The sequence below is a fragment of the Lissotriton vulgaris genome, chromosome 7 (assembly GCF_964263255.1).
Source record: "Lissotriton vulgaris chromosome 7, aLisVul1.2, whole genome shotgun sequence".
NCBI lineage: Eukaryota > Metazoa > Chordata > Amphibia > Caudata > Salamandridae > Lissotriton > Lissotriton vulgaris.
The window spans coordinates 1,385,101,624-1,385,114,764 of record NC_141695.1 but is presented as its reverse complement, the minus strand read 5'-3'; the positions used below and the strand labels follow the sequence as shown (position 1 = coordinate 1,385,114,764).

General features: G+C 42.6%; 1 protein-coding gene across 7 annotated transcripts in view; it reads right to left on the bottom strand.

Annotated features, from left to right (window-relative positions):
* Positions 1-13,141, bottom strand: part of TAOK2 (TAO kinase 2) — a 1,046,857-nt gene that overhangs the window by 880,785 nt on the left and 152,931 nt on the right. For all 7 annotated transcript variants that reach the window (XM_086932114.1, XM_086932110.1, XM_086932116.1 and 4 more), the window contains one exon: positions 6,992-7,086. The gene's annotated coding sequence lies outside the window, so the exon portion shown is untranslated. The remainder of the gene's footprint in view (positions 1-6,991; positions 7,087-13,141) is intronic.

Here is a 13,141-nt window from a genome sequence, read left to right as displayed (position 1 = left end):
GGACGCCACGATGGCCTTTGACACGATAGAATGGCCATATCTTTGGGCCACTCTGGCGAAGTTCGGTTTCGGTGCGGAATTTATCAGTTGGGTGAGACTTTCATATACGGATCCGCTGGCTCAGGTTGTTGTTAATGGTAGTGTCCCAGTCCTTGGCTCTCGGGAGGGGTACTAGGCAGGGATGCCCGCTGTCCCTTCTGCTCTTTGCTCTTGCTCTAGAACCGCTTGCAGCCTGGCTCCGATGGGAGCAGTCGATAGAGGGCATTCAGTGGGCCCCCGATTTTGAAGATCGTGTCTCGTTATACGCCGACGATATCCTCTTGTACCTCACCTCCCCTCGCAAATCCCCTTTCGGCAAGAACTCCGGTTTGATCATTAATTGGTCTAAATCGTGTGTGTATGTCATCTCGGGCGGCCTTCCCCCCTTACCGAGTAGGTTTCCCATTCAAATTTCACAATCCGGCTTCAAGTATTTGGGAGTCTATATATCGTTAGACCCAGCTGCCCGCTACGAGCATAATCTCCTTCCTCCTCTCCGACGACTGAAGTTGGACGTGGCTCGGTGGCGTAGATTGCCGTTGTCGCCACTCGGTCGAGCAGCACTCTTTAAAATGATGTCTCTGCCTCGATTTCTCTACGCTCTTCAGAACTCTTTCGACATTATTCCGGCGGCTTACTTTCGGGAGGTGGAAGGTTTACAGAAGAGGCTTGTTTGGGACGGTCGCGCACGCATCGCTCTTGCAAAACGAACTCTCCCCTGGTATGGCGGGGGCATCGCGCTACCGGACATCAGGAGGTATTATTGGGCCTCCCAGTTGTCCGCCATCAACCAGCCTAGGTATGCACCCGGTCCGAATCCTGCTTTCGAGATGGATAAATATCAGTTGCCCGGCGGTAACTTCAACAGAGCGCTCTACTCCCGGACGGCGGGGAGGACACTAACGGGACCCACCAAGATTGCAGTGCGTGTGTGGAAAGATGCCAATGCGGCCATGGGATGGAATGATCGATTGACACGAGCGACCCCTTTGTATGCTTCTGAAAGATTGGGATGCCTCTGGACAACGAAAGTTTTGAGAACTGGGATAGGATTGGCATTAGCAGAGTGGGTGATCTCTGGGTGAAAGGCGCGGTGAAGACCTTTGCGATGCTTCAAAGTGAATACGAGTTCAGTGATCGGGAGTTCTTCAGGTATGCACAGGTTCGCCACGCTTTGCTGTCTGTCTTCACAGCCGGTGTTACTGTTCCTGAATCTTCCCCACTCGAGGACCGTATACTTGACGGTCAGCTGCCCGATAATAAGTTTCTTATAGATCAAGGAAATCGTACTAACAATCGGGCAGATCTCCTTGTGCGTCTCAGGGAGGCCTGGACCGGAGACGGATTGGAGTTGGATGACGAGGACTGGCAGTCCGCACTATCCTCCCCGAAAGAGGTCGCCATTCCTGCCAGTCTCCGTCTCGTCCAGCTCAAAATTCTTCATCGTGTGTATGTTACAGGTCCTCGTTTGGTTGCTATGGGTTTTTCCTCGGATGGGTTGTGTAAGAGCGGATGTGGAATGAGTGCCACCTTTCTTCATATCCTTTGGGAGTGTCGTGAGGTGGCGGCGTATTGGCAGTGTGTGCATGCGGTAATGGAATGTGTCACCGGGGTCGCTCTGCTGCCTGAGGCTCGTAGATGTTTGTTGAATGTGTGGGAGCCGAATGATTACGTCGCCGCCCAGGCCCGGTGGGCGGCACTTGGGAACATGATCGCAAAGAGATATTGCGCAGCTGTGGGGTTCCCAACGGCCTCCCACCGTGTCGGTATGGAAGGAGAATATGGACTGGTGCATGTTTAGAGAGAAGACTGTATATTGGGCTAGGGGCAAGCCTAGAGCGTGGAGTAAAATTTGGGGTCAATGGAACTCCTACAGAGGGAACATCTGTACACCTCCTTTTGAAGACACTCCGGACATTTCTCTGTCCCCCTGATTCTGAGGTTCCTGAAATAATTTACTCCTTTTTCCTGATTGTCTGACTTCCCCATTGCCTGCCCCCCTGGTCATCTCTATTGCCCTCCTGATTCGCTATCCGGAATTGCAGGTCCCCCCCATCGGAGCTCGACATTGTCTAGAACGCCTTTCGCCTTGAGTTTTGTTTTTCTGTTTTTCTCTTTGTTCCTCTCTAAAAAATTAAAAACATCTATATCCTGACTACATCCTGTGTTGCCGAAAAATGTATCCTGTACTCTGCTGGACCTCTAAGGGATCAGTCGCTGCTTTGTGAGGTCATATAATTGCTTTACATGTACTAGCGGCTGGCCCCTGTGGTTGTAGGCCCATACTTGTAATGAAAATTGTTTGCACAATAAAGTTTTTCCCAAAAAAAAAAAGTCACCTTTAAAAACCCTTATATACTTCTAGGGAGGCATTCTCTAGACATGCTCTATGGAAGATGTCGGGGTTCAAATTGACATTTTTTTATACTTATCACTCCATTATGTTCGCACTATGTGCCATGAGGAATGATGTAAGCCCTTCAATCGCTGGTTATTTTTAGGCACTTTTCAAGCATTTCAAACTGCACCTACAATGTTTTTCCCCCTGCTCTGCAAGGTAGTTGAGAACTTGGATGTAAGCATGCAATTAGGAAGCAAACGAAACAAGCATTGGCATAGCCAATAGGTCTCGCTTTTGGGCCCTTATAAGTTTTTAGCCAGAGCTATTGGCTATGCCAATGTGTTTAAGTTATGTTGTACAGCAATGTGACTGCTGTCGAGCATGTTATGTTATAATAAAAAATTGTTATAAGTATTTTTGTTACCTTATATATAACCAAGACGACATTATGTATAACTTAACAACCTTATTAAAAAAATAACTGATTAAAAATGTCTTCAAGGTTTTGTTTGTTTTTGCAATGCTCGCAACTTCTACCACCCTGGGAGGAAGATAAGGATACCCAGGAAAGAAGAAAGGCAAAGGAAACTTGCGGAATAGACTGTTCTGATACGTGTAAACAAAGAAGAGAGGGAGAGAGGGGGGCAGCAGAAGAAGAGACAAAGGAGGAAAGACTGAGAGCAAATATATACCCAAAAGGAGCGAGACATCCAGGGCTGCAGAAACTATAAAAAAATACAACAGCACCAGAGAGGCAAATGACCACTACAGAGAGACGGCCAGGGAGGAGACAGAGGCTTATGACATCACAAGGAGAGAGTCGGCCGGGGCATCACACGTTAGAGGAGACACTAATCGAGTCCTGACAGGAGATTACACTGCGAAACGAGGAGAGACGCTCTTGAAAAGGGCACTGCGGAGCAGAGCATCGGGGAAACAAGCATGCAAGTGGTGCGTGCGCGAAAACAAGCCCAGGAGTTGTGTACGCGCTTGCAGGTTTTCCAAACACATAAATAAAACGCATTATCATTTTCTATGTCAATAGCTCAAACTCTCGCAAATGCGAGACCTATTGCATAGCAAAGGCTTGTTAATTTATTGAAATGTGTCAGGACGTAAGGTCAATCCTCGAAAACCTAGACTGTCCTAGGAAATCCGGGATGTCTGGTCACCGTACTTTAAGCCAACTGTAAGCTAACAAGTCTTGCCTTGCAAAAACTAAAAACACAAAGACAAGATGAGTGCAGCTTAGATGGCTCTTTTCAGTATATTGTTCACTTTTCAGAGCTGAAGGAGGCCAGTTGTATTTTCAGAACCACTTTAAGAACTTTTGAGGATTTGTGGCCTGACGCTATGCTGCTTCAAATGGAGGGTGAAGAATTGCATAATATATGGAGCCTTTTCGGGCAATTCCTCTTAACTATGCCGATAGGATAGAAATGTGCGTCTTTTTTTATAAGGCTGTTTTATGACCATCCAGTAGGTGGCAGAAAAAGCACACGTGTGAATCTGAGAAAGAAGTGAACCCGTATAGCAAGTGGAGCGATGCTCTGGGAGAGCCAAAAAGCTGAAAAAGCCACTGGAAAAGCGCTCTGTAATCGAATTGTTCACAGGCTTAAATATCCCTGATATAGAGGACTTGACAGGATTTCCTGCCCTGCAAGCTTTCATCGAGGCCCCGGGAGCAGCAGGCCCGCTGGCAGCCCTCCAGGCACTCTGTCCAGGCTGTCAGCGCGGCGGCGTGAACCCCTTCCCTGGCAGAGCATGAAAACAGCCGTTTGGAAAGGACATTGCAGTATATCAGGGCTCTCAACTGAGAGAGTGGGGGCTGCCAGGGTGTGCGCGCCCCTGCCTTGCAGCTGAGGCTGTTAACAGATTGCTTACGTGGCTGCTGCAAACGCTGCTGGTGTGCACGCGAGGTTTGAGCTGCTTCTTCCGGGCTGTACCTGCTCAGAGTGTGTTTTCGTGTCGGACCCACCCTGCCGTTCCCCACGCCGCGCACGTTGTAAAAGTGAAGGACGCTGACGCTATGGCTTCTGCTGTGCGCTCCTTCTGATGTATATGTTCTTTAAGCTAAGATAGCTTGCACCGCTGCTGCCCATGACGTTCCAGCCCTACTCGTTTGTGATAAAAGCTTGCACCTCTGCAGCATTTGTTGCACGGTTCTTTTTGAGGTAACTATGCACTGCTTCATTGTTATGATATAGCTGTGTGATGAAAGATTGAACGGCGCTACCCTATGTTGTGTGTCTGTGTGACGATGATTTTTAGCCTCCTTCCTGTTCGTGAGGTTAGCTGTCAGTGATGTTTGCTATGCTTAAGAAACGCCTGCACTGCTGTTGGTTCCGTGTTTGTGATGAACTCCTGCTGCCTTGCCTCTGTGTGTAGAAACTTTTGCTTTAAGTTGAGCAAACAAAGTACGGCTAGCGGTAATCCAAAACATTCCAGTCTGCAGCTACTTAAAAAAAGTACAATTCTTTGGGTTAATGATGTAGCCTTTGAGATTTCTAGGCCTCCTTTTCTGAAATGAATTAGAAACAAGCCAGGGAGTTGTGTGCACACGCGCTAAACAATTTTTTTTTAAAACATGCGAGTGTTGCGCGCGAGCGCTTCGGCAAAAGTGTGGCAAAAGTGAAAGCAGCTGTGGCGAGAGGTGTGTGAGCACCATGACGAGAGAGGAAAGCCAGATGGCGCCTCCGCTCGTGCATGTGACGTAACCGTACGCTCCATGCCACCGAAAAAGCTGTGGATGGACTTTTAACCCCTGAGCTCGTCATCACCCACGGGTGGCGTGTGCTGATGACGAGCTGAGCTCGTCGTGTATTGCGGTAATTTTAAAATTGCCGCACAGCGCAAAAATCGCTGCAGTAGCGATGCGGTTAAAAACCCACTCACTAAATGTCTCGCCAGAGCAGCGCATGCACTAAGGCTAAGCCCACTCACTAAATGTTTCGCATGGGCAGCGCATGCGCTGGCTCAGGCGAGACCTAAAAACTATTGCTAGGGAAAAAAACTGCATGCAATAGATTTAACATGCATCGTAGGAAATCAAGAGTTGAAAGTAAATGCAGTACTCAGATAGTATTAGCAAAGCAGGAATTACATAAAATCAACTTGCTTGAACCTATAACGAAACTATTCTGTTGAAAAGTAGTATTTCTTGTTACTGATTAGCACACTCCAATGCAAGTCCCGTTACTGGGAAGTCCTACTAGTTCTACAACGTTCTGAAGTGTACTGGGCCACTCAAGAATCAGACACATTTTGTGTTCTTTACCTCTAGTCAGCTACTTTATAAAACATTGTATGATGTCTGCTGCTACCTTCTAAACACAATCTATTTTAGGGATTCCTTCATCATTAAAGCACATAGTATTTAAGAAGGGCTACCCTCTTGAGCGGTAGGAGTCAGAAACCCCTATGGAAGGGAATCAACTTACGACCCTGGCTCGATTGGTTCATACCAAGAATCCCTGGATCTCATCGGTACTGTTCCACATCTAGGAGGAGCTCTTTTTGTCAAGGAATCAAGGGCATCTAGTAGTTGCAATTTCATCAGCCCTCTTAGCCACCATAGGTTCCATGGATTATCCAATAATATTTCAGTTGCCTATACAACGGTATCTTGGAAGGGTGAAAAAGTGATTTTACAAATTTCCGTCAGGAAAGACAGCATAGACATGAATTGGTAAAGTTGCTTAACCTGCCAGCAACATTACTCCAGAATTCAGCATGGACTCATGACATTCCCTTCTATTTAAATTAAATTTGACCATCTATGACCTTCACATCCTGATCCAAAAACCAATCATCACCAAAATTGTATACCCTACAATAAAGCAAGATGCAAAAATATATACAATAAGTACCAGGACTAGCTGTTAATCATTCGATGACTATTATTTGCAAATCCAGAGCAGGACCGTAAACAACTAAAAACTTGAGGCTCTGTTTAAGGCTCAACTTAAAGTCCAAAGGAGTCATGGGCCACGGCAATAGTATGGCCGTGCTTAATTTAAGCTGGTGGGCACCCACCATACTTTTTTGAGACAAGACATATATTTAACTATCAGACTTTGACCCAGAGCAAGAGTTAGGAGCCAGACAAGAGAGAAAGGAGGAGGAAGTAAAAGGTAAGAAAAAAGTGACAAATCGAGAAAGCAAGGATGAAAAGAACCTGCAAGAGTGAGATAGGAAGTATGTTAGAAAGAGGTATGCAGTGGAATCAAAACTGGACAGCCACGTTATTCGGCTGTTTTGGGATTTAACAGCTTTAGCAGTTGGCTTATATGGAAATATTTGGGAGTCTGTGCTTGTTTTACAAACAATCAGTAACATTCTGTTATTTGACGATAAAACGGACACAAAAATACGTCAAAATATCATCTATTACATAAATATATTTGCTAAGCGCATGTTACATTATTCAAAAGTTGCAATTTTCATCATTTTAATAAATGCGGATTTCAATGTTACAACCATGAGTTATACATCACATTGAGCAATCCTTGCGGCATCTCTGTGAACATTTACATAATTAAAAATGAAGGTTATGTTGCTCAAGTAATTATATCTTCTCCACACACACACATGCCTAACAGTTAAACTTACCTCAGTTACACTGTGCCACAGTGCCAGTGTGGGGACAGCTAATTCACCAGCATCCTATAATCCAAAAACTGTATCTCCTTTGCCTGATTCACCATCTGCAAAAACATACAAATGTCAGGATGAATGCCTTTTCAATACTACCACAATTACCACCCACTCTAAAGTAGGAGTTATGAAGCTTACAAGCTAAGTGTAGTTTATCAAATGGGCCACAAACAAAGTTCACCCCAGCCAACAGTTAAGAAAGAGAAAAATAAAAAGGAAGTGGCTTGCATGATTTTACTGAATCTCTTTTCCCCAGACCCACCTCCCCCTTCAAGTGTGGGTCAGGTAGGGAGACCAAGGAGATATTTCATCCCTACTGAGAAGCACTGCAGTTTCCACTTAGTCGTCTGTTAACTCGCAACTAGAAACCATCTATATTATCTAGCAATACAACACAAAGGCTTTCATTTTTTTCTTTTGGAAAAGAGGACTGCAGAGAATCTGTTTGATATATATATATATATATATTTATACATACAAAAACACAAGTAGGGAACATTGGGTAGTTTAATTGTTTTAGGTGCAGAGTCAACCCGTCATATATAGGTTTTCAGCTCAAAACATGTTTATTTAGCCCATAGTCTTTTAAACAATGATTTATAAACAAGCTAAAATGCAAATATGAAAATACTCAAAATAAAACACCATTTAAATATACTTTTAAAATTCCATTAATCAGCCAGTAAACCCCACATTCTCTAAAATCCCCAGTAACAATCAAGCAAAAGATTTCACATAATTCAATAAGGCTTTCTTAGTTTAACTGTAAAAATGTAACAGATAATAAAAATCGACCAATTGAGCACCCCACATCAAAATATCTAATTTCAGCTTGAAATCTATTCCTGATTGTGCCGCCTCCTTTGTTCTAAAAAAAAAAAAATATATATATATATATATATATATATATATATATTTTTTTTTATATATATATATATATATATATATATATATATATTATATTAGCAGCCCGCCCCAGCATTGCCCGTGGCAGAAGGGGGCTGGGGGCAGCATTTGAGGCTTGCGTGCAGTAAGGGTTCCCGCCCGTCCCTGTGTGCGCACCCACTCCCGCCCTGACCCCCTCCCGCCCAGACTCCAATGTGTGCCTTTACCTTACCCGAGCCGCCGCTCCTAACTTCACTGCCGATCCATGTCCGCCGCTCCTCCTCGTCATCACGCACATCGCGGCCAGCGCAATTGACTTTTTTAGACGAATACTGGACTCTGAGAAGGGGGCGTTTAACAACAAGGGAGACTCCGGTACCGAAACCCCGAGGACGAGGAAGAGGAACACGCGGAAGAGGACGCGGAAGGGGAAACGATACAACAGGAGAATACGAATCAGACAGCGATGGCAAAAAAGACAAGGGACGTGGTGCAGTGGGAACCAACAAGGGACGTGCCAACAAGAGAAAATACTAATGGATGACAAAATGGTAAATATGACCATAGTTAACTTGTCCAAGAGAAAACTGAACATGATTGAAAAAAAGACGCTCTGTTTAGGATTGTCATTCTGTCCCTCATATCCCTCCAGATACACTGATAACAGAATTGATTTGTTCAAATACACACGCAAACTCAAACTAAAGAAATGGCATAAACTAAAAGGGGATCAAGCTCATCCCATTGGTACATCTGACATTTCTAATGTGTATAGTTTTGATGTTGGTGACAGTGACACTTTGAACACTATTATGGAGCTGGGTATTAATGAAACACAGGCGGAAATGGCATGTAGTACTACACAGTTGCTTTCTGAACTGGACATTTGCACCGACACAGCGGCCAATACTACGTTTAGGAACAAATCAAGTTTCTTACCGATCTTACCCCATGACAATATTGATACTTTTCATGAGTGTGTCAACAAAAGTCTTAATGAATTTAGACATAAACATCATAAATACAAACAGAAAGAGCAATCGAACATGACGTTTAAACAGAGACAGGCCATAAAATCCCTAATGGAAGATGACACGATAGTCATTCGCCCTGCGGATAAAGGGGGCAATATTGTCTTGCAGGATAAGGAGATGTACATTGCAGAGGCTATCAGACATTGTGTGACAGTAAATTTTATGCGCCAATCGAAATGAAATGTTATCATGAAAGTATTACATGTTTATGGGATTCCTTATTTGAATGGAAAGAGAAGGGTATCCGAACATGGGAAGAATTCGATTATCTCAAATGTGACTATCCTGTTCTCCCGGTGCTCTATCTATTGCCCAGGATACACAAAAGTACCACTAGACCTCCAGGGAGACCCATAGTGTCCTCACGGGGTAGTGTATCAGAAAGGGTATCTAAATACATTGACTTTTTCCTGAGGGAGTTTGTTATGGAATTAGATAGCTACGTGAAGGACACCAAAGATTTTCTGAAAAAGATAGAGAATTTGCAGTGGGAGGCAGGTTATGTTTTGGTAACTTTGGATGTTCAGAACCTCTACACCATAACTGACCATGACCAGGGATTGGAGGCATGTGAGCTTTTCCTCAAGGAGAGGCCCATCAAATATAGGGAACATACCCACATGCTTCTTGATATGCTCAAATATTGCCTTAAAAAACAACATCTTTCTGTTCAATGGTGAACTTTATAGACAGGTCAGTGGTTCAGCAATGGGCTCATGTTTTTCACCCAGTTTCGCGAATCTGTTCCTTGGCAAGTGGGAAAAAGACATTAGTTCTGATCCTACTTTCTACTTTCCAACAAGACTTCGAGAGGGTCTCATTGTGGCTGAGGTACATAGATGACCTCTTCATTGTTTGCAAAGGTACTTTGGAGGAAGCAGACATGTTCATTGACAAACTCAATCAAAATGTCTTAAACATTGTTCTTAGTGGCACCAAGAGCAGGACAGACATAGAATATCTTGATGTCAAAATTGAAATTAACAACAATAAGGTGCACACAAAACTTTTCCGCAAAGCAACTGCTGGTAATAGCATTTTGCACGCCCTCAGCAGTCATCCTGAAAATCTCAAATGGAGTATTCCGTTTGGGGAACTTTTGCGTGCTAAGCGTAACTGCAATAATGACAAAGCATACATGGAAGAAAGCGAGGTCATATTGAACAGATTTAAAGCCAGAGGTTACCCTAATTGGGTGCTCAAGAAAGCTAGGGAGAGAGCCAATACCATCAAAAGGGCCGATACTATCTGTGACAAACCCAACACAGATGAGGAAGAGGAGAATGTCACCAGACTCATTCTCACTTACAGTACTGACTCCCAAGCTATTACGAAAATAATAACTAAGAATTGGGACGTACTCAAAGCCGACAATGTCATTGGCAAGGAACTACCCAAAAGACCCAGCATCACATACAGACGCGGGAAAAGCATTAGGGACCTGCTAGTCTGCAGTGATATCACCACATATCCTCCGGCGAATGTACAGGGCCTAGATGGCTTCTTTCCATGTGGCCATTGCAAGGCTTGTGCCAATAGCAAATCATGCAAAGAAGTCACCTACAATGGGATAAATAAAATCATGTCTTTTCTCACATGCAGTTCCACATTAGTTGTCTATGCAATTGTTTGTACATGCAACAAATGGTACATAGCCAGCACAACATGTATGGCTAAGAAACACATTCTGGAGCATACTAAGGCCATCATCAATTTTGACCCTAAATACCCGGTGGCACGACATTTTAGAGAACAACATTTCTCTAATGTCAAATACCTAGGTTTCATAATTTTGGAACAGATACCCAGGAATCCGAGAGGGAGCAATAGGGTTCTGAAACTGCTCCAAAGGGATTCGAGATTAATCATAGATTTCCAAAGTAAGGTTCCGGGAGGCCTCAACCAGGATGAAGAATTAGCCGTACACTTAAAAGATTAACAGATGTAAGATAACTGTTTTCTGACATAGTGTATTTATATATGCAATGTTCAACCTGCAATCTTCGTTTTCTTCATACCTTATGATTGTTAAAGTCCTATGTTGAACATCACAGGATTGGCGTTATGCCACCAACTACATGTTTTTAACCTGCTTTTATTTGTTTTGTTTCAGGAGCAAGAGAGGGGGCCCATTTCACCAGCACTTCACCTCAAGGGACCTCTCCCCTTCTCTGTCTCCTTACCACATGGGCACTTTGCATGTTTGAAAGACTGAAAGTTGAAGGTCGGTAAATTACTGTTACACGTATTCGAGCACTTGCAAATACTGCACTTTTGTACATTGATACATCACTATGTTGCCTTGACATTTCACATGCACCACACAAAGTATGCTTTCCTGTGCCAACCCGGACTCTGTTTTACTTGGGCACTTGCCATTATCCTTGTTTTCTATACCCACACGCGGGGAGGGCTAGGGATACTCTGTCCTTATACAGCCCGGGTATTTTGCCATTCGTTACGCATTATGCGTTAGTAGGGGTGGAGTTGAGGCTCATCCCGTGATCACAGGTTGAGAGTGGTAAAACACGCTGGTTGCGTACTGTTGGTTATTTCAATACAAGCCTGACCCTGAAGGATATTTTTGAGTCGATGCACACACACGGATGTTTCCGTTTTATTTCATATATTCATTGTAATATCGTATGAATTATGCAAACAATAACAACAATATGATTAATTAGATTTGTGGTGTCTAGTACACACAATGTACCTGAATTATGTGACCTCATGTATTTAAACAGTCATACGCTTCATTTAACGTATAGACACAAGGTTTATATTCAGTTTTTCTATGTTGTTTACAAGTCCTGTTTTCATGTCTATGATCTGAATAGATATAACCAATGTCTTTCTAACACATTTCCACGTGATCAAGCAGTCTTCACGGCGAAACGCGGATTAAACAGCACTTCCTGTATTCCGGTGTTCGCCTCGTTCTTGCCCTGAGAGCGTGTTCAAGACTTTTTTGTGTAAAGGAAATACATACATATATATATATACATATATACACACATACATATATACATATATACACACATACATATATATATACATATATACACACATACATATATACATATATACACACATACATATATATATACATATATACACACATACATATATACACACATACATATATACACATATACACACATACATATACACATATACACATATACACACATACATATACACACATACATATATACACACATACATATATATACATATATACACACATACATATATATACATATATACACACATACATATATATATATATATATATACACATACATATATATATTTTTGAACACAAGGAGGGCGGCACAACTGGATACTTATTTAGAAGCTTTTATTACACAAACACTCCACCGACGCGTTTCAGCCTCACAGCTTTTCTCACGGTCAGCAAGTCCCTTTTTGCTTTTCATTTTTATACTGCCCCATTTTAGCCATAAGGTGGCATTATGGGATACATAGTTTTTCAAGCAAAATATTTCAAAACAACACATTGATAACAGACAAAGGACTGGTGTGCTCTGATTATGCAAGTATAGTACTTAGCGTCCTTAGTTAGTTTCACTTAGGGCTTTTTTATGTGAGTTCATAGTCTCTGTACTTCAGTACTGGGTATAGTACCCTATTATAGTCAATAAAGTTTTAGCTGAGTTCAAGTTCACTCGAGATGTATGTGGAGATCCTCTCCAAAGTTCATGCCACTGGGGTGTTTTGTTCGGAATCGGACTATGAAACGTGATTCCATCTGTCGTAGAAGACGGACCGTGTCTCATCCTCTGTCTCGTTTGGTCAACATCTTCAATACATAGAAATTCATGGCTCGCCAATCCCCACTTTGACAGTTGTTAAGATGTTTCGCTGTGGCATATAGCATGTTACATACATATATACACACATATGCATATATATATATACATATATACACACATATGCATATATATATATACATATATACACATATGCATATATATATATATACATATATACACATATGCATATATATATATATACATATATACACATATGCATATATACACATATGCACACATATGCATATATACACATATGCACACATATGCATATATACACATATGCACACATATGCATATATACACATATGCACACATATGCATATATACACATATGCACACATATGCAT